The 23762-nt window shown below is 39.3% G+C and overlaps 1 protein-coding gene across 3 annotated transcripts in view; it reads right to left on the reverse strand.

The window, feature by feature from the left end:
- Positions 1-23762, reverse strand: part of FLRT2 (fibronectin leucine rich transmembrane protein 2) — a 91756-nt gene that overhangs the window by 15885 nt on the left and 52109 nt on the right. Inside the window, exon 1 of one of the 3 annotated variants that reach the window (XM_081333610.1) lies at positions 769-820. The exons of the other annotated variants lie outside the window; for them this stretch is intronic. The gene's annotated coding sequence lies outside the window, so the exon portion shown is untranslated. Of the gene's footprint in view, positions 1-768; positions 821-23762 lie in introns of those variants that run through there. 3 annotated transcript variants of the gene reach the window in all.

Here is a 23762-nt window from a genome sequence, read left to right on the forward strand (position 1 = left end):
TTTTAAAATAGGGAGAATGGAAACTAGCTGAAGATTATTTTGAGGTTAGAATTTCTTTCCAGATATTCAAAAAACATGGAAACTGCAGATCAAACAGCATATCTCAATCCCCATTTATTAGGGAGACAATCAGAACTGCATATTTTTCTGTTTAAAGAAAGCCCATGCATACAGAAACTTAAATAAATCTAGGAGAGAATTGCTTCATTCTTATCAGAATTAAAGCTGTGGAAATTGAAAAAAAAACAAATGAGAAAACTGCATAGCATGGCATTAGGGGGAAAAAAGAAAGAAAAATCCCACATTTATATTTTACTTAAGATCTCCCATCTTAATCAAGGTAACTATTTGTATCAATTATCAAACCTAACCAAACTATATCTCTATATATGACATACTGAATTCAACTTAATATTATTTCACATGATTCCATATCAAATAGTTTATATATCTTAGATTTAATGGGCTAGAAGTTCTTAAATTCCATTCTGAATTACTAGAGTTGAAAAAAAATGTTTTTATGCAAACAAAATTCAAATCAACTCAATTTAAAATTAAATCAAATCTCTCCATCACAAAAGTTCATTTGGTAATCGTTGCCCTTTAAAATGATTCTTTTTTTTGTAACCTTATATATGTAATTTTGCTGAATATTCCCCTGTAAACCCAGTGATTTTCCTTTCTCTTGGAGCCTGTCCCTTGGTCATTTCATCAATGTCTAACAATATTCAAACTAGATATTTTGATAACAGTTCTAAAGTTTGTCACCTCTTTGGTGGGCATTTGCATTCTGCTCTCTCGCCTGTGTCCTTGGATCTTGCGATTGTTGTGTCTTGTCTCAGGTTGGCATTTTTGTTTCCTGTCATCCCCCCTCCTAGTATTTCCCTCCCCCATCCTCCCTTTTTATGGCAGGATGCCATCAAAGTGAAGAAAGGTTGAAGTGGTATGATGGCAGATCTGACAGTGGCCCTTTTATCTGAATTGTGCCACAGCCTGTTTTACCACAAGGAAAGAAGGAAGACCAGTATAGTCTGTAAGAACACAGATTATAAGTAAAAATTTCACTAATCCCTTTCAAACAACTATCTTCCAATGTACAGTGATGATACAAGGAGAAAAAAAAAGTTATGAAATTAGTCTCAGGTCTTTGAAGGAAAAATAGAATACATACGTTATAAAAAGTACAGCTAAACTATAACTGCCTAAACAGGACTCTTAATATTCTTCTCAAGAAACAAATTGGACATGAATAGATAATGCTATATTTATTACCTTAGGGAGGGAATATCATATAATTATTGTTAAATAAAAATGGATGAGGGGAAAATCTCTGTCCTTCTTGGCTCCTAAATGTTTTCTTGTGTATTTCGAAGATGAATGTTTCATCTTTCAGAGCTGCAGAAGAGAAATGCTGTTTATGAGAAACTGACATGTTCTGCTTTCAGGCATCCCTCATTGTTCATGAAATTAATTCTCCAAGTGGCAAATTTGCAGTACAATATAAGTATCCAGTGCTCCCAGCCCTATTTCCTATCTCTTCTTTAACCTTCCTTGGCAAATACTTGCTTCAAGAATGTAGCAGTAGTAAACAGAGGAAGCAAACGATTATGGCACTAAGAAATGATATAAATATTGAAATTACACTTACTGTATTTTATGTGGCTAATTGTGATGAACGTATTCAGACTCAACAGACAATAAGGATACAGACATGTGTGTGTGTGTGTGTGTGTGTGAGTGTGTGTGTGTGTGTGAGTGTGTGTGTGTTGTAATGTCACCGGAACTTCCTTCATCACTAAGAAAAGGGTGCCTATATATAAAACCTTTAAACTTTCTAAAAGAAGCTGAAGGCAATAGTGTTTGCTGAAACACTGTTATTTTTAACAAAATATTTGTATATAATAGACTTAGCTAAATTCCCAACTGGAGGTTCTTCATTGTCTGCGAGTACAAAACAAATAGTTGTGGTCTTTTTTTATGCTGCAAGCTTTATTTTTTGCAAATGTTAACATAATACAATGCAAATAAGACAACAGTATCAATATACAGTATTTAGATAACCTCTCAAACGTCCACCACAATTTTGTCTCTAACCAGCAGTAGAGGGAGCTCTTCCACAGCTACAAATGTCACTTTTCTGCTCTTTCTCAGACCCTGAAACCTTTAAAACATATTTTTGATACAGTTATAGCATTCCATGGGATATATACATATATTATGTCTGTTAAAATAACTATTCTTTTTTCCCAGACAGGAAAGCTTTACACACGATTTCACCATAGTTTGTAATAAAGTATCACAACACCCAAAATTTCTTGTTCCTCTTTGCAATGATGGGAGCTTCTTTAGAGGATTCTTCACTCAGATAATGTTGAAATAGAAAATTACTCAGAACTATACAAGAGAGAAACAGATAAGCAGGCAGATAAAAATTAAATAGGATTAAAATAATTGGAAGGAATAAGAAAGAGGAATAAAGTAGCTAAAGAACTGATTACACAGATTTATACAGACTTTTTAAAATAATACAGACTATACATTTTCAAGAGCCAGTTTGGTATAGTGCAGCAGTCGGCAACCTGAAACAGCAAAAGAGCCACTCGTAACCCGTTCCGTCACACACACAAAAAAACCAGGGAGCCGCAAAAATGTGTGTGTGCATGCGTGCACGCACATGCACGTGCAGAACAAGGCAAAACATGCACCAGCCCTGCCCCCGTCTGGTAAGAGAGACACAGAGAGATGCAAACGCATCCCCACAGGAGAGGCAGAAAGGACAGGAGATGAGGCAGTGGTAGCTCGCTGGAAAATCAATGGACTTGGTCTCTCTCTCTCTCTCTCACACACACACACACACATACAAAGAGAGAGAGAGAGAGAGAGAGAGAGAGACAGAGAGACAGAGAGACAGAGAGAGACAGAGAGAGAGAAGGGGGGAAAGGAGGGGGTCTGGTAGCGTCCAAGACTCCATATGCTGCTCAGAAACAACAACAACACCCCCGCATTCCCCATCTGACTGACCCACTCACCTTTCCAGCAGTCCACCTGTCTCTTCCTCCGCTGCCGCCACGTGCAGTCTGAAGAAGAGGTTTGTGGGCAGTCCCACAAACCAAAGAACTTCAACCAATCAATTCAAACTTCACAATGTTTTTGTTCCATGAGAAGTTTGAATTGATTGGTTGAACTTTTTTAGTCCCCCCTTTTTTTCTGGACTGCACATGATGGCGGCGGAGGACTGGGAGCTGCAGATGGCTGAAAGAGCCACATGTGGCTCCGGAGCCGCGGGTTGCCGATCCATGGTGTAGTGGTAAAAGGCTAGCAACTGGGAGACCATGAGTTCTAATTCTGTTTCAAGGGAAAAACCAGCTGGGTGATTTTGGACCACTCACTCACAGCCCTAGGAAGCAGGCAATGCCAAATCACGCAAATCTTCTAAGAAAACTGCAAGTTCTTCAAGACATAGTCTGCAGGAGTCAAAACTGACTCAAACTCGTCAAATAAATAAATATAAATAAATATAGGAGTTGTAATATAGTACTGTGAATCAGCTTTAATATGAAAAATTTGGGACTGTATATTGCTAATGAAAATAAAGGGATAAAACGAGAAATGGATAACAGGATAAAGAAAAAAAGTGGGGAAAAAGTGAGTTAATATTAGTATTGCAATTGGGTGATACCAGTTTTAGGAGTGAAATAACAGTTAGGTTGAGGAACCCCACAAGTGAGGGGCCTCAGGGTAGATCTCTGTCCCTCTGCCAATACAAATTGCGAGCGGCCCGAGAGGTAGGAGGAGAACCACCGTAAAACAGTGCCTCCCACTCCCAACCCCTTGAGCCGTTGCAGCAGGATACCATGGTCGAAGGTATCAAAAGCCGCTGAGAGGTCAAGTAGGACCAGGACAGAGGAGCAGCCCCTGTCCCAGGCCCTCCAGAGATCATCCACCAGTGCGACCAATGCCGTTTCCGTGCTGTAGCCGGGTCTGAAACCAGACTGGTATGGGTCCAGATAGTCCGCTTCATCCAGGAATTGCGGGAGCTGATGCACCACAACACTCTCAACAACCTTCACTACAAAGTGAAGGTTGGTGACAGGACAGTAGTTATTCAACAAGGCCGGGTCCAGAGCAGGCTTCTTGAGGAGGGGCCTCACCACCGCCTCTTTTAAGGCAGAGGGGAAGACACCCTCCATCAAAGAAGCATTGTCAATTGCCTGGAGCTAGCCCCATCACCTCCCAGGCGGCTGCAACCAGCCAGGAGGGACATGGGTCCAGTAAACAAGTTGTAGTGCTCAGTCTATGCATGATTCTGTCCACATCATCCAGAGTCACAGGGTCAAACTCACCCCAAATGGTAGGATCAAGACCTGCCCTCTCCACTCTGCTGGATTCTGCCCAGTTGGAGTCCAAGCCAGTTCGGATCTGAGCGATTTTGTCCTGCAGATACTGTACAAATTCCTCAGCCCTACCCTGCAAGGGGTCATCCCTCGGTCCCTGATTAAACAGGGAGCGGGTCACTCTAAACAGGCCGGCTGGGCAGTTATCTGTGGACGCAATGACAGCAGAAAAGTAAACACACTTTGCCGCTTCCATCACCACTAGGTAAGACTTAAGATAAGTTGTTAGCTGTGTTAGATCAGATTCGGATCCACTGGACCTCCAACACCTGGTTGGTTCTGCCTCCCAGTGGCAGGGGGTGGCGTACTGAAAGTCTAGCCGGAGAAGAAAATGATCGGACCATGACAGGGGTTGGATTATTAAATCCCCCCTACCCAGACCATTAATCCACTGCCCAGAGATAAAAAAACAGGTCGAGTGTGTGCCCTCCATTATGAGTCTGGTCCTGAATTATTTGAGTCAGGTTCATGGCTGTCATGGAAGCCATGAACTCCCGGGCCGCCTCACCCATGGAAGGCAGATTGAAATCCCCCAGAACTATAAGCCTGGGGAACTCAATCCCCAACCTGGACAAGACGTCGAGAAGCTTGGGCAGGACCGATGACATGCAGCTGGGAGACAGGTATGTAATCAATAGGCCCAACTGAACTCCAGGACCCCACTTCAAAAGGAGAGACTCACACCCACCTATCTGAGGGACAGTGGCCACTCGCGGACAAAGACTCTCCCTAATAATAACTGCCACCCCCCCACCCCTGGGCCTGCGGCTGGTGAATCACCCGGAAACCTGGTGGGCATACTTCTGAGAGAGGGACAACCCCCTCTTGGCCCAACCAGGTCTCCGTGATGCAAGCCAGGTCCGCGCTCTCCTCCTCAATAAGATCCTGTATGAGGGGAGCCTTGTTCACCATGGACCTGGCGTTGATATAGACCAACCTGAGCCCAGGTTCCTGTAATCCTATGCCCCCGGGGCAGCGAGAAAACCAATGAGGGCGGGAACAGGCCACCGCTTGAAGACAGCAGTGGCCTGTTCCCCGATTATGATAAAGCACTTTGCTCCCACACTCTCTGCCCCTCTCGATCATTGTTGGGATAGAAAGACCCTCCTCAGTCAGAGCTGCATCCATTCCCAAACAAAATCGCTCGGATCCGGACCAGTTTGGACTCCGACTGGGCAGAGTCTGACGATGAGGACATGGGCAGACTTGTTGATGTTATCTGGGAGGAGTTCGATCCTGTGACCCTGGACGACGTGGACAGGATCATGGGGAACCTGAGCTCCACATGTTTATTGGACCCGTGCCCCTCCTGGCTGGTTTATGCGGCTCGGGATGGGACACGAGGCTGGCTCCAGGCAGCGATAACTGCTTCCTTGAGGGAGAGTAGTTTTCCCACCGCCTTGAAGGAGGCGGTGGTGAGACTCCTCCTTAAGAAGCCTGCCTTGGACCCAGCTGTGTTAAACAACTTTCATCTGGTCTCCAACCTTCGCTTTCTTACGAAGGTTGTTGAGAGTGTGGTGGCGCATCAGCTCCCTTTGTTCCTGGAGGAAGCTGATTATCTGGACCCGTACCAATCGGGTTTCAGGCCCGGGCACAGCACGGAGACGGCATTGGTCGCTCTGGTGAACGATCTCTGGTGGGCTTGGGACAGGGGCTGTTCCTCTGTCCTAGTCCTATTAGACCTCTCAGCGGCTTTTGATACCATCGACCATGGTATCTTGCTGCGGCATCTCAGCGGGTTGGGAGTGGGAGGCACTGTTTTTCAGTGGTTCTCCTCCTACCTTCTGGGACGTTCGCAGTCGGTGTTGGCAGGGGGGCAGAGGTCAACCTCGAGGCCTCTCATTTGTGGAGTTCCTCAGGGGTCGGTCCTCTTGCCTCTCCTGTTCAACATCTATATGAAGCCTCTGGGTGAGATCATTCGTGGTTTTGGAGTATGCTGATACCCAGCTTTTTATTTTGACCCCAAACCACCCCAGTGATGTCCTCGACGTGATGTCCCGTTGCCTGGAGGTGGTCCAGGTGTGGATGGGGAGGAATAGGCTTCGGCTCAACCCTGACAAGACTGAGTGGCTGTGCATGCCGGCATCTCGGGAAATTCAGATTATTCCACCTCTTACTATGGGGGGGTGAGCTATTACCCCCCGTAGATAGGGCTCGCAACTTGGGTGTCCTCCTAGATTCACAGCTCTCCTTAGAAGATCATATAGGAGCTGTGACTAGGGGGGCCTTCACCCAGGTTCACCTAGTGCGCCAGTTGCGGCCCTATCTGGACCAGGATGCCTTGCGTACAGTCACACATGCGCTCGTGACCTCTCGTTTAGACTACTGCAATGCTCTCTACATGGGGCTGCCCTTGAGGACCACTCGGAGGCTTCACCTGGTGCAGAATGCAGCCGCGCGAGTTGTGTTGGGGGTCTCCCGATACTCCCATGTTACACCTCTGCTCCGTGAGCTGCATTGGCTTCCAGTTGCCCTCCGGGTGAGATTCAAGGTGCTGGTGATGACCTATAAAGCCCTACATGGCATGGGTCTGGATTACCTAAGGGAGCACCTGCTGCCGGTGTCAACTTCCCTCCGTCCAGTGCGCTCCCACAGAGAGGGCCTCCTCAGGGTACCACCGGTCAGAGAATGTTGACTGGTGACCCCCAGGGGGAGGGCGTTCTCTGTGGGCGTGCCAGACCTTTGGAACCGCTTACCGGTTGAGCTCCGGATGGCTCCCAACCTTCGCTCCTTCTGATGTGATCTAAAAACTTATTTATTTGAACAAGCTGGCCTGGTCTGATGGGTTTGGGGTTTTAACATTGATCTTAACTAATTTATTGCATCGGGCACAATTATTTAATGTTTTTTAACTTTTGTATCTTGTATTTTTGATATTTATTGCCCTGTACACCGCCCTGAGTCCTTCGGGAGAAGGGCGGTATAAAAATCAATCACAATTATTTAATGTTTTTTAACTTTTGTATCTTGTATTTTTGATATTTATTGCCCTGTACACCGCCCTGAGTCCTTCGGGAGAAGGGCGGTATAAAAATCAAATAAATAAATAAAAATAAATAAATAAACCCCTAACCCCCCCCCCCCAACGACCATCCGATGGTCTGGACTGTTGTCCGGATCAAACTCTCCCAAGTTCATTCCAGATCCCTTGGACCTCCCCCCTCCCGTATCCCCTTAAAATGTTGTTTAAAAATCTTAGTAAAAATCCCCTCAGGTTCTTCTTTGTGGCATGCCTTATTAATAACAAAATCATGTTTTAATGTATATAAGTCACTTCTTGCACTGGATATCAAATTTTTATGCTTATACTACATGTGGTACAAAGTTTTACACTCAGAATCCTCTTTATATCAGCATTATGGAAATTAGGAAGTCCTTAAGACCCAGATTATTGCACCCTTTGGACTATCTCCTAGAAAAACAAAATATCCTTCTCTCTTTGTGAATTAACTCATGTGCTTTCATTTTTGGTAAAATGTGAAAGTAATGAGTTGGATACAGGCCAACAAAGATTCTTTTCCAAAGATAGTATTTTAGAGTACATTGAAAAGCAAATGCAGAGCACAGCAACACATGATGCACAGGTACAATTTGTTCCAATTCCTGTAAACAAATGTGCTCAAGTGTCCTCCTCTGATTTCCTCCTCATATTCTTTGATGCCAGCCCAGAGTCAATGATGATAAAGTGTTTGCCCATGCAAGTGGATCTCAGCTTTCCTCTTATCTTTCTCCAGATAGTCATCACTATATTTTCATTCTGAAAAGCCAAGAGGAACAGATGATCCCCTTTAGGACTAATATTAAACCAGGTTTCATGTCTGGGCAGCTACTGCTATGGAATAGGTCAGTTTGTGTTTTAATTCACCTCCCTTCAAGGCCGCAATTGTCAAGAGAGTTTCTGCTTAAACCTGATCAAACAAGGTACCGGTAGTTTAAAAAAGCAAGAGTTACAAAGATACCTCATTTAACCCCGTAATTATGTCCCATTTCCTGATACAAATGGATTTGGCATTATTTCCAACTAAAGTATGGAACTGTAACATGAAATATGCTTCAGATTAGATAGCTACAGTGGTTAAAATTAAAATCCCTGCTTTACATATAAACATGCTCTGAACAGTGAGGAACACATAATTCTCTTATTGTGTGTGTGATAGGGCAAAAAGATAGGAAGCCACTGATCAAAATGGTGGCATTAATAATGATACCTGAAGCAAGAGTTGAAAACGGTAATAACTTTTCAAGATCTTACAGAGTAGAGTGTTGTTGTTTTTTAAAATTGCCTGTTTCAAAGAAACTAGGCTTTTCTATCTTAAAAAAAAACAAAATAAGCCCCAAGGTCTGCTGCTTGGTAAGATGATGAGGCCAAATTCATTAAAATATATGTTCTTAACCTTAATGCTTAGTTTTGTATGTGGCAAAGTGCATTTCTATTTAAAAGAAGTGGGCAAAGAAACAGCTTGCTGTGTTTTTGCAAGCAAATTGGCTTCTGCCTATAAATTATTCTACACAGTTTGCTTTTATCTAGGCAGCCTAGCAAAATGTTTAGAGATAATTTGAAAAAGCTACTTTCTCTGGCCTGAGCAGAGGTGGATCTTGACACTTCAATGCCAGAAGCCTAGTATTGCATTACTAATGGGGTGCACAGCACCATGAGAAGCAAAAAGATGAGTCTGTGTTCTCTTCTTTCTTGTCACCTTAATTAAGAGGGAAATTGGCAAGGGAGGCAGGTTCCCATGATGCCATTGCTAATAGGAAGTGGATTCCTGTTCTCTGGGGCTTTCAATTCCCCTACCTTTGCACACTGAGTGTGAAGTGTATTGGTATCCTGGCACATAAGCCCAAATAAATCTGTTCTGTTTTCCAGAATTATCCAACAGCTGTGGAAGGCATCTGTGCAATCCCATGGAAAAAAGATATTGCCTTGAAATTTTTCAGGCAGGCGCTATTGTTCATTCTTTCTCCACCTTTTGGAAATCAAAGCTTAAGCACTGTACAGTGTCTAAGAACTTTTATGATTACACCAAATGTGATGCTTGTGGGACTGCTATATACTGTAATCAAAAGGCAACAGTCTTAATAAATCTGCCAACGGCTTGGTCTAAGTTGTCTGGAGGAAGAAACGTATACACAGTCTTACTTATTGCTGCTAGGACAAGATACACATGGTAATACAAATGGAGCAATGTTTAGCCATTACACAAGTATTGCAACTAATATGGTGGAGTAACGGTGCAAAAAGATTTTGTCTTTTGCAAGAAACCCAATGTGTATGAATTATAGAATCCTCAGCCATCAAGATATGAATTGCTGTAGGATATGAATGGGATCTATATTTTTCAAAATTTGTATCCATTTTCCCTTTATTTGGTAGCCTTCAATTTGGGACATGACTGAGCACTGCTACTCCAGAGAAAGAGAAATGTTTTCTGTTAATCTTATGGACTTCAGAGTGATTGAAAAGTCAAGACTTTTCTTTTCTCACATCAGATTTATGGAGAAATCTTTAGCAATTCCAAAACTCTCATTCTGGTGTGTCTTTTTTATAACAAGAATCATACAACATGCAGAGAAAGTTTTACCATGTCAGCTATCAAAACCTAGACTATATTAGTGCTGTTCCATATTCAGCTACTGTTTAGAGTCTGAACATCACTTGATTGAAAGTTGTTCCAGGGCAGGACTTATTTTTAAAGGATATTTGGGAAATTATATTTGTTTTCTCTTCATTAACATTTCAGAATCTTAAAAGGAGGCCGCCACTAAAGATAATTGAGACATTCTTACTTTGCCAGAAAATGTTCTTTCCTTAGAGAAAATTATATCAGATGTTACTAGGAATAGAAGACATATGAGCAATTCTTTAAAGAGAAATGGTTATTTGTAGCACTGTATTTATGCTTATCCTTTTAATGCAGATGGCCCATTGTAATCCACAATATGGTTACAATATTGTTTTTAATGTTTGATTTAGATTAAAATAGAGCATTATATAGTCCAACACATAAATTGCTTTTCATTATTCATTCCTTATAATTATGTTGACCTTTACTATCTTATTCACTTTAAAAAAAAACATGCATACCTTGTGGTTGATAGCTTTCCTACCTTCCTCAACCTGCATCCTTCAAAGGTGAGATTGCCCAGGGATCCAATTAGGAGATGGCTGGAGGCTTGGCAACTGCAATCCCAAAACATCTGGGAAGGCACCAGATTGGGGAAGACTGCTATACTGTACACTTTTAAATTACCATTAGTTTTCAGTATTGTGTGTGCAAACATATACATATTTAGTCTAGCAAGTATTTTATTCTTAGGTGCTTCTAACCCCTTATCAGCATTTGTGTTTCATAATATGTTTTCTTTATTTTCACCATGCCAACAGCACATTATGACTTAGTTTTTTTCATGATTATAAAGCCTTTCAACATTTAGAATGGCCTCTTCCATAGTCTTTGACTTCTATATATAAATAGCTAGTTTTTTGCTTGACACTCTCTCAATGTACATTAGTTATAAGATTGATTATAGTTACTTATAAACAATTAAAATTAACATATCATCAAATGAATTACTGTATTGGAATTAAGAAATGGAGGGTAAGGGCTGAAAGCCAGGATTTAGCCAACGAAGTGGATAATACCCTGATTAAATAAAGAAAAATAAAGCTATTTTCCTTATCTATTTACTAGTTTCTGTTACCCTGGTTTAAGGACATGAACTAGTAGATTGTCCTGTAATATAAAAACTAGATGATGATTACCATTAGCTAAGATACAAAGGGATTGGATAAATTCATGCAAGATTCACCACTATTAGTTTTGAAGACACATTGTTATCTTTGGGTTGGGAGCATGCTGTACCTAACCAGAGACCCCTTTAAAGTATTTGACTGACCAAAGTGCTGAACTAAGAGGGGCTTTGTTTTTATTCTTATGCTCAAGTGTCACTATTTCTCTTAAGAGTAGAGAAACAAGTGATTTTTTTTTCTCTGCATCCAGATCGCAAAAACAACGGTTAAAAAGAAAGGCTTTCTTTCTTCAAGCTATTCTGAGAATGCATATCTGCTTTCAGGCCCACAAGTCAGGAAGGGCAAAAATGCCAAATAGGGTTTATTTTTTGGCTTAGTGTACTGCGAGTATCCATGCAGTATAATTTGTCAGCAGTGCTCAGTGTGTGGCTTGGGCACAGTCTCTCTGATGAATAGATGTATGCCTGTGAATTATGTGTGTGTGTGTTTGCATGTGGCCTTTGTTGCTCTATCTACCACTGTGTTGCAGCATCTAGCAGGTTAGTGGAAATAGCAAAAAGCTTTTCAACACCAAAAGTTTCCTAACTGGATTTCAAAGATAAAGCTTGCATATTCATTGGAATTTAGGATTGTGTGTTTGGCACAATGGATCCACTCTTCCTCTGTCCTAGCAAATGTGACTTGTTATTTCTCTCCAGTGTTGGGGATGGAGTTATCTTCAGCCAATTTTATCAGTTGGGGGAAAACAATTTAAATCATAAATGTCAAAGAAGACTGGAACCTGACCTATATTAAACCCATTTCAGCCAATCAATTACCAGTGGAAGTTGGTGCAGAATTACTGATCTATTTATGCAGTATGAACTTTGCATATTTGATTAAAAGGTAACAAAAAGAAAAGAGCAGCAAACGTTTAGGCTTTTGCCTCAGATTGTCCTTGGTCAGCTTTTTCTGATTTGAAACAGTTTTGAATTATTTATGCATAGAATTGAATAAAAATGAATGTTAATTCCTACTTTTCTGCCTCCTTAGAGAGACCACCACATTCTCTGTTTGAAATGCAAGCTAATGCCAGCTCATACCTCTCTATAATTATTGCTAGCTCTTTCAGCTAGACGGGAAAATGCTGCATCCTGTGTACAAGAACAGAGGGGAGAAAAAGGTCTATATAATGCATTTTGAACGTTTCATAAGATTCATATTGTTTGACACCTTCTATAGCTGAACAGAAAAAAAATCTGACTATTATCACTGATCATCAGATTTTAGATTGTTATTAGAGGGAATAGAATACAATACTGCTACTTTGAATAATATTCATCATCATCTAAGAGTCTTGGCATTCTCTTCCAGCTCTATACTTTAAATGTCTGCCTTTTCTGTTGTCAGTCTTTGTCGGCTGATGCTGTTTAATTTTCCTGATATCAATAATCATTTCAGAAACTGAATTTCAATGTTTCAGATTCACAAACCATAGAAGGCAAATCATTCATATCAGATACATTTTCATCCCATTTGATGAACAGATTTTTACAATTAATGACTTGACATGATATATTCTGGGAGTTGTATTTTTACAAAACCTGCAAGGTTAAATGCATACTGTAGTAAGTATTTGTACAACTGAATCCTACTACACAATTATTCCATATTCCTCTTATTACAGATGCTCCTGTCCATTGCATATTGCTGATAGCCAGACAGCACTGATGTGATGTGAAACACCTGCAAATTCTAGGTCTTTGCCAGTACTGAAAAACCAGATCTGTTTTCTTCCTTTCTTAAGCCACAAGTGAAATGAATATGCCAGTAAATTCATCCTGTAGTTGGATGTGTTTTTTTTTTAATTACACACACTATCTGCCACTTCCTAGCTTGCATTTCACTCAGAACCTACTATCTCTTTTCTGCTTTGGAGAAGTCCTCAAATGCAGTTTTGCTGACATGTAAAGGGTGGCATGTTCTGGATTTGCTGAGGTATTTATTTATTTGTTATTTATTAACCAATTCCAGCACTGTCCCAATTCCAGACAAACTCTGGTCAGCTCACAATACAATAAAACAAGATTTTCAATAAATAATGAACAAGGTGGGAGGTCGCACAGAACAACACAGAAACACAGTATACAGGCCTGGGAAAACAACCAGGTCTTTAAGGCCTTTCAGAACACCATCAAAGTGGAGCCATATGGATTTCAGGGGAATTCATTTCAGAAGGCAGGTGCCACAACAGAAAATCAGTCGATATGCTACCATAGTGAGCAGAATATATATATATATCAATGTTTTGCAAACTGCCAGTAAATACACATATATACATGTCTGGCTTTGACTATGGAGGAAATAATAGAAGCACTTTTATTTATTTTATGAAGGAAGGCAGAATAACTTCATTCGTGGAGCAAGGGAAGCTTTGGTGGGAACAGAAACTCTGTATTTGGCAAGCTTGATGCAGAGAAAGTGACTATTTGGCTGGTGTTTTGTGTATTTAACTATTGGCTAGCACTGACAGAATAAAGATTAGTTGCAGTTGAAGACTAATCTCTGGTCTCAGAAGCATATACAGTAATTAACATTATGTCAAATGTGTTTCTAGTCTGCAGATGAGCACAACAGCATGGAGGAAAGGTAAACTGGTGTGAACAAGTGTTAGGGATGAAGAGGAAATGGAATGTCTGGTTGTATGGCAATTTTTCACTATTTTCCTATTTTACCTAGACTAAAACTTCCTCTTTCCCTTCTTCCTTATTCCTATTTACAATTGGGGTGAGAAATAGGAGGAGGAAGATATAGCAGGAGCAGCAACCACTATCCAAGGGAAAAAGTCATAAAAGTACGCTTGAAAGAACAATAAAGTTTTTTTAAAAAAGCCATGCTTCTGAAGAGTTAAATAAATATGACTGATGCTCTCCAGTAAAATATTTACAGTAACAGCATCCTATTCATTGAACAGCAGAAGTAAAATGAAGCTAAGCATTTTAAAGAGCATCTTCTGTTATGCTCTGCAACCAGCCTGTCCTAGATAACTTACTGCAAAAGTAATGAAAGCAAAAAAGATAAAAGTATCCTTTGCTGGCTTATGTTCAACATAGTATAATCTAAAATTAAAAGAGAATATGCTTCATACCTTGTTGCATTAGTACCTTGTACAATTTTAGCATAGTCATCTAAACAGAATTATTTTATTTTCTGCAGTATATCTTCAGCATGCTCTTTTTCTCTTAATCGTTGGACTCAATTGTTTAAAAGCCAAAATACTGTCTTATGATTTAAAAAAAAAACCTAACTAGGCATAAAGTAAAAGACAATATATATGTAGTTCAGGGTTGAACTGTGGAGTCTCTGTTGCTCTGTGATTAGGTAACATCAGTGCAAGTGAGTGTGGAGTTTGATCCCAGTTTTTATACGACAGCTTGCCCTGCCAGTTTTGTTGGGTGTAGTTTTCTCCTTGGTAGTTCCTTGATCAGGGTATCATTTTATGCTTGACTGTCTGGTGTTAATCCCTGATTTTCTGGGTGATATCTGACTGCTGGAGAGGCTATTTTCCGGTCTTTTTGTTTCCTCAGCACAAACAATCAACTGATGTTACTAGTTGGATCGTGAAACATCTGCAAGCAAACAATCAAGTATTTCTATTAGCATAAAAACCCTGCCACATCTCATTTTCAAATGGCCAAGCTTTAGAATATCATTATCAGACTTGCCTAAGTAAATAAAGTATCCATTTGCCTGGACAAGTTTGGGATTAGGGCATGATAAACAGGCACTCATGTTGCCTATAGCATACTGTGTAACTAGCCAACTCTTATTGGAGAAACTCAGCCAATTTTCTAGTATGTTTGCAATTGCACAATTAGCCATATGGATAAGGAATTTCTCCGTGAAATGAACCAAAACTGCCACCTTGTGTCATCTCTCCAGTTAGGGGACAGATGAAACTGAACTTCAGCCAGCTATGGCTGAACTAATTCTCATGACAACATTTTGAGACAGTTATGTTTAATTGCTGCTGGAGAAGAGAGAATGAAAGTGACACAGAGACAAGGTAGCATTGCCATATGCTTCACAACCATAGAGAATATGTACACTATTATTACTATGCAATTTACAAGGACTGCAGTTTGGCTAAACGTCTACTGTCAATCCAGGCAGTATTATATTGATTAGACAGGCTGCTAGACTTAGATTATTATTTTTTTCAACTAATCAAAAATTGTGGAATCCAGATAGGCAGCATGTCCCTCTCAATTGCTATCCTCAGGTACTTGATTTGCAGCCTTGTGAAAGAATGTCAGAATATTTTATTTGTCCTCTGTTAATGAATGATGTGCCCTAAGTGTCAAAAGAAATTGACTGATCTTGAGTAGAGACTTGGGATAAGGCTGAGATTCTTGAGCAGTCACAGACCCTTATTATATGCAAGAAAAAGTTAAATCACAATAAAAGTATTAGGTCATTTTTAGTGCACAAAAATATTTGTTGTAATTTGTAAGAAATACACACTCCGCATGCTCCACAATTCATCCTAACTTTTAAAATATTATTTGCCAAATAACATATGATATCAAACAGCACACCACCCAAATGGAATACCAGACTGGAAAAAAGATTAGCATGCTAAGATCAGATACAAGAAAGCTAGAACAGATGAAAGAAAAGAAGCTGAAGAACAAGTAGACCAAAAATACCTGAACAAGAAATATCACCTGGAAACAAGGAAGGTTAAAGAAGCATTGGAAATAATAAAGCCACAAATCGAAATTAAGAGCTTTTGTAGTCAAGAAGATCAGAAACAAAGCTTGAATTGCACATTATAGGCAATAATCTCCAATCAGAAATGTTTTTACCAGTCCATCAATGGAGGGACTACAGTGAACCAGTCCACAAAAAAGAAACATTGAAGTTCTGGGTACTGAGAAACAAAATATCAGCTTCCAATTGACAAGATGATTTTAGAAAATTGAAAGAGAAGGAAGACTGACTTGAATGTAGCTTGAATTGATTAAAAGAAGGCATCTGACTCCTGCAGCATGGTTGTATAATCAAATGTCTAGAAATAATAGCAGTCAGAAGAAACATCAAAAGCTTTATGCTTTTGGGAGAAATGGGAGAAAGGAGAATATCAAGACAGAAATCTTTCCAGGAGATTCATGCTCACTGGTACTATTAGTCCTTGCACTGATTCCTCTTTCAACAATATTGAACAAGTCAGGACCACCTGAATTAGAAGCACTGCTTAACACTGTCTGTATATGTAGCCAAGATATAGTAGAACAGTTTGGACTGGACACGACAGGTGAAGAAGAAAAAAAGGATATTGGAAGAATATCTGAAGGAGAGTGAAGAAGATGCAGAGTTTTATTCTTTGGTGATACTTTGTTGTTGCTTGTTGCTGTCTTCCTTGCTCATCATAGTGTGTGTGTGTGTGTGTGTGTGTGTGTACATGTACATGTGTGTAACCACATATATACTTACATGCATACACGCACACATATGCATACACACACACACACACACACACATATACACATACATATATGATGTGTGTGTATCCTCTTTCTCTTCTACTTTAAGGCAAATGCTTTAGTTACATGCTCGCATAAGCATGAAACCGAAGACACCAGACTGCAGATGACGAGTGGGACCTCGTCGAAACGTCGCCAAGACACCCTCAATCCTACACGGGAAAAGACCCAAATATGCCAAGACCTACACACACACACACACACACATATATGATGTGTGTCTATCCTCTTTCTCTTCTACTTTAAGGCAAATGCTTTAGTTACATGAATTTCACCATCTCAGAATGGAAAGAACTGTCCTGCCTTACTTTAATTTCATACACTTGTAGTCAGAGAAAATTCCAATCGTATATGCCATACATGACACCGTTGGTTATTTTTGCTTTATGCAGAATGAGGCTTGGAGCATTTATCCAATGCCAATGTCACCCTGGGCCCTTTGAGGTGGGGGAGGCAGGGGAGTTTTAAATGAAGAAATTAATATACATGTATATGTCCAATGAGTGCCTTCTTATTCTGTGATATCTCTGTCACTCAGATTTACTTCCTACCTACTTTCTAATGCAGATATGTGAGTCCTTTTCATTTAGAATTATGTGGAAACGTGAAAGCTTTGTGAGTATGATATGTGACTACTGAAAACTATGGGTTATCTCAGTATTCAGTGGGCTGGTGCTCAACCAACCTGTGACAGACCAAGCACAACTTCTTCAGGCTATATATTGTTAGTTATGTGCCAATGAGGGTTTACACTGAGAAATCACTAAGGCATACAGTAATCTTTACAGAATCGAAACAGTAGCTTCTCACCTACTTCTGCTCTGGGGTGTGCAGGTGCCAGCAAAGCAAAGCTGGGGTAAAATAATTAACCCTCTTTTAAGGTGGTATGAGCCTGTTCTTGTTCGTTCCCTTCAATATATATTCATTCCTCACTTCCAGTTAGCATAATGGATACATTTGAACACAGGCTGTATAATATTTTACTGTCAACAGGTGCTTCTCCTTCAGGAGTGATATGCCTATACGAAAACCATCTTTGGTTTATTTTAAAAGTACGTCAAATATTCTCTTTCTTCCAAGCTTCAATTGAAAGAAACCAGTACACCATGTTGGGCATGACAACATAAAAACCAGTCATGGAGATGATATCCATTCATGTCTTTTGCAGAGAGGAACTCCTGGGGATATTCATATTTTAATTATGGCTGCCTGCAATTGTGTTATCTGAACACAGTCAATATTTCATTTGCCCCTGTGACATAGAACAGCTTTTCCCATCCTGATGCTCTCCAGATGTATTGAGACTATATGCAATTTAAGGATTACTGATAATGTGCCATCAAATCGGTGTTGACTCTTAGGAACCACACAGAATATCTTCCTCCATGACAATTTTCCCCTATAGGAATTATACCAGGTTATGGGAAGGTCACCTATACTGAATGTCTGTCTCACAACGTTCTTAAGCCTGTTACAAGCAGACTTTGTGCTAAAACCATTCCACTTTAGACAGCTAAAAATCCACATTCTGGTATGGGATGGGGATACTTGGCTTATCTTGCCTATAGCCCTACAAAGTTCCTGTTCTCCTTTCTTTATTTTCTTGTGCCAATCTTACAGTAATTCAATACAAGTACAAAGCAGGGAATGGAAATCACAGTGGGGAATTGACTGTAATGAAAGCTCTTGCTGAAGTCCCTCTGTTTCCTGGAACAGTGCAAATGGACGGTGTGATTTACAAGGTTAAAATGAAACGAGAGTACCATTGCCCTGGATGCTGTACTATAGACATCCAGAGAAAGGCAACATTATCAGCACAAATGATGCGAATGAAGGTAAAATTTCCTTCAAATTGAGTTTTCTCTTGGGGAACTTCATAGACTCATTGATGTAGTTTTTTGGCAACAGTGTAGATGTGGTTTGCCATTATTTTTTCTTAAAAGTTTGGTATTCTTTGAGAGTCTCCCATGAAAGTAACAACCAGGGCCAATTTTGCTTAGCTCCTGGGTGCAGACAAGGTCACCTAAATCCTACCACATTGTGAAGCACAACACTCTTTGCTTCTCATGTTTTAAATTATTAATAATGGTTTCTCTTATTTCACTTTCTCCTTTCAAAGGGCAGATCACATAAAGACACTGCTTGATTGTCATCAGTCCATAGACTTACATGAACATTGAGATGTTCTGGACAGGTTGCAAAAATAAGGTCACAGAGAACCATCCCCCAGAATCAATCTGACATAGGATCGGAGCTAGAGTAAAAAGGAAATGTAATTAGTAAATGATTTGCTATAAACACTGAGGTAAAAATAGTTTTTTTATAAAAAAAACACTATAAAACTCCCTCATGCCTACCAAACAGTCTATCTCATCTCACCATGACATGCCTTCACAGCCCCATATTACCAGGCCCTATGTGTTGAACATGTGCACAGGGAAAACCTGGTCAGGGAGACGTTTTCCAGTCATATCTTAAGTGTGTGCATCTTCCAAAAGGAAGCCTCAATGAATATCATGAACTGATGACATTTTAATGTTCAGATTCCTTTTAAACAAGGATAAAGTTAAATAAATTAAGAGTATTGGTCAAGTGTTCATTTTGTTCACAATAAATAATTATGTTTTATCCACCACACTGAATCAGTTGTATATCTACCGTACTTCTGTACTTTTTTCCTACTCCCCTCCCCTGTGACCTGTTTAAGTTCTTTCCTGACACAAATCTATTTTTAGATTGGCTTTTGGAAACTCTGTAAAATGCCATTTTCTCTGATGATATGCATACATTTGCTATGGTTTTTGTTAATGGTGAAAAGTATTTCTCAGAAAGGGATTCTAAAAGTTCAATAAGATATACAGTTCAAAGACAACGTTCTAGAAGTGTCTGAAATATGCATCTCCTATACTCCTTCAGGCAAATCTGTCTGGACTATAAAGATCAAAGAGATAGGAATGCCTCATAAGAGATAGTTTCCAATAAACTGCTATAGTTTTTTCAGAGGCATCTTGCAAATTCTCCTGCAACACGCACACATTTATTGCAGGAATATAAACATGCAAATGTAAACCAGACTTTGAATTTTAGAAACTGCTATTACTGATAAAAATTGATAGCTGAAATCCTGAATATATTTTTTTTAAAAAAATGAGTATAAATGGATTGGAGGCGGGTTGAGAAAATGCATAGCTACATACTTATCGATGCTTTTTTATCTTCTCAGACAAGTTGATTTCAGATTTTATTCAAGAGGAAAGATTGATTTATGTTCATAAAGCAATAATCTCTTGTCTTGTAAGGAATAACACAAAGAATAGACTGAAATCCATTGCAGGAGCATACAATAACATCAGTTCAGATTAAAATCTAATTCTAATCACTTCCTGAAGTACTGAAGCTACAGTTTCATTTGTTAAAAGCAATCATCCCACAATCTGTCACCATCTAGATGAGCTGGATTATAATTTCCAGCCTCCCTGCGTGAGTTCAGTTATGACTGTATTAATGAGGTATTATCAGAGTTGAAATCCAAAAGATCTGAATGGCATTATGGTAGGAAAAATATTATGATGATTTCTCAAAGACATACATGTCTACTCCTCCAACTTGAGAATACAAATTCCAAACTAAAGAAAGTATATGTTCATACGGTTCATACATTACTTCTGATTCTGAACACCTCATGTGTGGCAATTCCATCCTTTATTGTAAAGTTGAAGTCTTCTAGAATAATTAAGTATTCTTATTCCTGAGTCAGATGGTTCTGCTTATCTTTCACTTTGATTATTCACTTCTCTGTTTCTTCAGAATATCATTTTAGTTAAGCAAGGTCAGTCACAGGAAATCATTATTCCTTTGCTTTATTCAAGGACTTGCTGATTTATGATTTGGTGACTCTTAGACACTACTTACCATAATGATTTGTACTGTTGCTATAACTATTTGCACTGTTGCCATCGTTACACCTAAGGCTTGAGACTTTTGGAGAATGGGGTTAGTCTAGCTTTGGGAGAGAGAATATTCAGCATTCATGTCAAGGCTACCTGCTACATGACCAGAGACATTGCATCAACAATGGCCTAAAACTCAAAATTGTATATGAACTTTTTGATAAATAAACCTTTTAGTCACCTGTACAGTATCAAGAGATTGAACCTTATCAAAATTAACTGAAAATATAAGAAAACAAAGATTGAAAAACAATTCTTCTGGGTAATACTCAGTTTGCATGTTATGTAGGTTTCTTACAAACTATAGATTTGGGGAAAATTTATTAAAAAAAAGATTTCCATTAAAAACAAGCCCATTGTCTTTAAATGTTAGAGGGATTCTTTAAAGACCCAAATAACAAAACAAGATAATAGGTTTAGTCACTTCTAAAGGATACTTTAGTATTTAATTTGCTCTTCAAAATGAGCATTTAGCCTGAAGATTCAACTAGTGAAGCAATGCCCCATCACATAGTCTATAAAATCTAATAACCCTCATTTGATCTTATTTGATGAAAGGATAAAATATGACTATACATTAGAAAGAGCTTTCTCTCAAAAAGGGTTGGCTGTAATCATACCATGACATTCTTCAAGCACTGTTTACAAAGACAATGACTGTACGCGTAAATATGATAATAGGTATAAATACACACTACTGACAATATGGGTGTTAAAGCTCTCTTTTTTTTTTCGTCTAAGAAATAAATATCTATTAACAGCTAAGAGTCAAGGATGTCCTTGAAGGCAAAAATCCCACTTAACATAGGTAAACCACAGAATTGTTCAACATTCAATTCTTTACCTAAAACATACAGGCAATGTTGACTCGCAGTGCACACGGGAACTGCAAAATGTGTTTGAGATTAGAAGGTGCTGGCTGAAAGGTTCTTTTTGTTGATGGCCTGTAAAACCTTGGAGAGATAACCAATGAGCTAGGATGATCCTAGCAATCACGAAAGAAGGGTAGTAAACTGAATAATCTCTTAAAACAAACTATATTGTAATGCCCCCCAGCAGTTGCTGAACACAGTTTAACTCTTTGTTCCTTCATTTCTCTTGGCTCCAGACATGGTGACAGGCACAATCTCTGGGTTTCTGATCATTTACTGGTGGAACTACAATGAAAACAAGCAGTCCTGATAAACAGTAGCTCTTTGATGGAGTCTTTCTGATAATATTGACCTCCTCAGTGGTTATTTTCAATACATAATGCAATCCCAAAGCATAATCTTTTGCCTAGAATGAATTGTGCTTAACAAAAACCACTCTGCTGTCTTTTGCATTGTGACTTTCACAAATCAAAGTTGCATCTCTTGCTGCAGAAGCCTGTTCATGATGTGTTATTTGGAAACAGAGTATTCCTTCGATTCATAATGGTTCAGTGCAGCACTTCTAAGTGTTTTTCTTTTCCTTGAACATTAAAGCAAGTAACCTTAGCAGGGTCCCTTAGATTACAGAACTGGGTCTGTGTTTTTGTTGTTCTCCTTGTTATTAACAAAATCCAGTTATTTTGCCAAGATGGTTTCAAAAGAAAAGTATTAGAAAATGGCCTCCATCTTATCCTTCAAAGTTCAAACAGATGCCCTGATCAAAATAAATTTAAGGCAGAAAGTTCTTTCCAAGTTATTCATAGTATTGCTGCCTAAGTTAGCCATAACGTGTAACTATGGTACACCAAATATCTTTCCAAACATGAGCCATGGATACACGGTGGCTCAGTGGGTTAGGACGCTGAGCTTGTCGATCAGAATGTCAGCAGTTTGGCGGGTCAAATCCTGAGTGCCGCGTAACAGAGTGAGCACCTGTTACTCGTCCCAGCTTCTGCCAACCTAGCAGTTCGAAAGCACATAAAAATGCAAGTAGAAAAATAGGGACCACTACGGTGGGAAGGTAACAGCGTTCCGTGCGCCTTCGGCGTCTAGTCATGCCGGCTACATGACCACGGAGACGTCCTTGGACAAGCGCTGGCTCTTCGGCTTTGAAACGGAGATGAGCACCGGCCCCTAGAGCCGGAAACGACTAGCACGCATGTGTGGGGGAACCTTTACCTTTACCTTTTTAGGAATATAAGCAAAATAAATAAATAAAAATGATTAAGATAGGGAAAAATATCCCAGAAATCAAAGTGGTACATGTTAAGAATATTCTTTGTTGCTACGATGAAGATTTACAAGAACTGATAAACTACAGTCCCTTCCAGACAAACTCTCCACAATCCACCCCAATTGTATTCAACCTGTTGTGCCTTCGGATGAAAGAATCCTCAGCTATGGCCAGTCATGTGGAAGTTGAAACTATAGAATACCAATTTAGAGAAAACAGCACTTTGATAATGTTCTTGCACTTGTAATCAAAATCATTATGGCAAATATGTCACAGGATTAAAAAAAAGGAAAGCAATGGTTTATAATCATATGCTGATGTGTTTTCTTCAGAACAAACTATTCAGTTTCATCAGTCAGAAGGGTAGCTGTTCCAAACTAAGTAGATTCAAGACTGGAATAATGAGTAGTGTCCCCTTTAGTGTTTTATCAAAATAAAGGAAAATCAGATAAAAAATATTAGTTTGGTTGGTTAGTTAAAAAAAGTTTTTGTGTGTGTATCTCCAAAGGACAAGGCCTCCTTTGCCATGGTGAAATGGCACTGGAGCTTTCTAAAAGGTCAGATTATTAACTCTGCCCTTTGGAAAACTAAATGTTTTAAAGTCTTTCAGTGAATGCCAAAATTATCTTTACTGCTTTCTGAAAATCAGAAACAAAATGAGAAAAGTCATCAGTCTTTTAAAACTGCTTATTCTTCCTTTTAATTATTTTGCTAAGTCTGAGATTTATAATATAATTATATCTTTAAAACATAGTTGATAAAAATATTACAGAAAACTAAAATAAACCCCATTGTATTCAACATTAAAATTAGGCTCTGTAAATGACATAAACACGAGACAAAATGCCAGTTGTGTCAAATCTTACACAACAGAAAAGCTTGTGCGAGATGATTGTTTCAAACCTTTTATACAATTTAGTCCCAAAAGAAATGTGTAGAGGACACTAGTGTCAACAAAAACAGATAAGAAAGGAAAGGATGTTGGCCCCAACAATTT

Source organism: Vipera berus (assembly GCF_964194415.1).
Source record: "Vipera berus genome assembly, chromosome: 1".
In the NCBI taxonomy this organism is placed as follows: Eukaryota; Metazoa; Chordata; class Lepidosauria; order Squamata; family Viperidae; genus Vipera; species Vipera berus.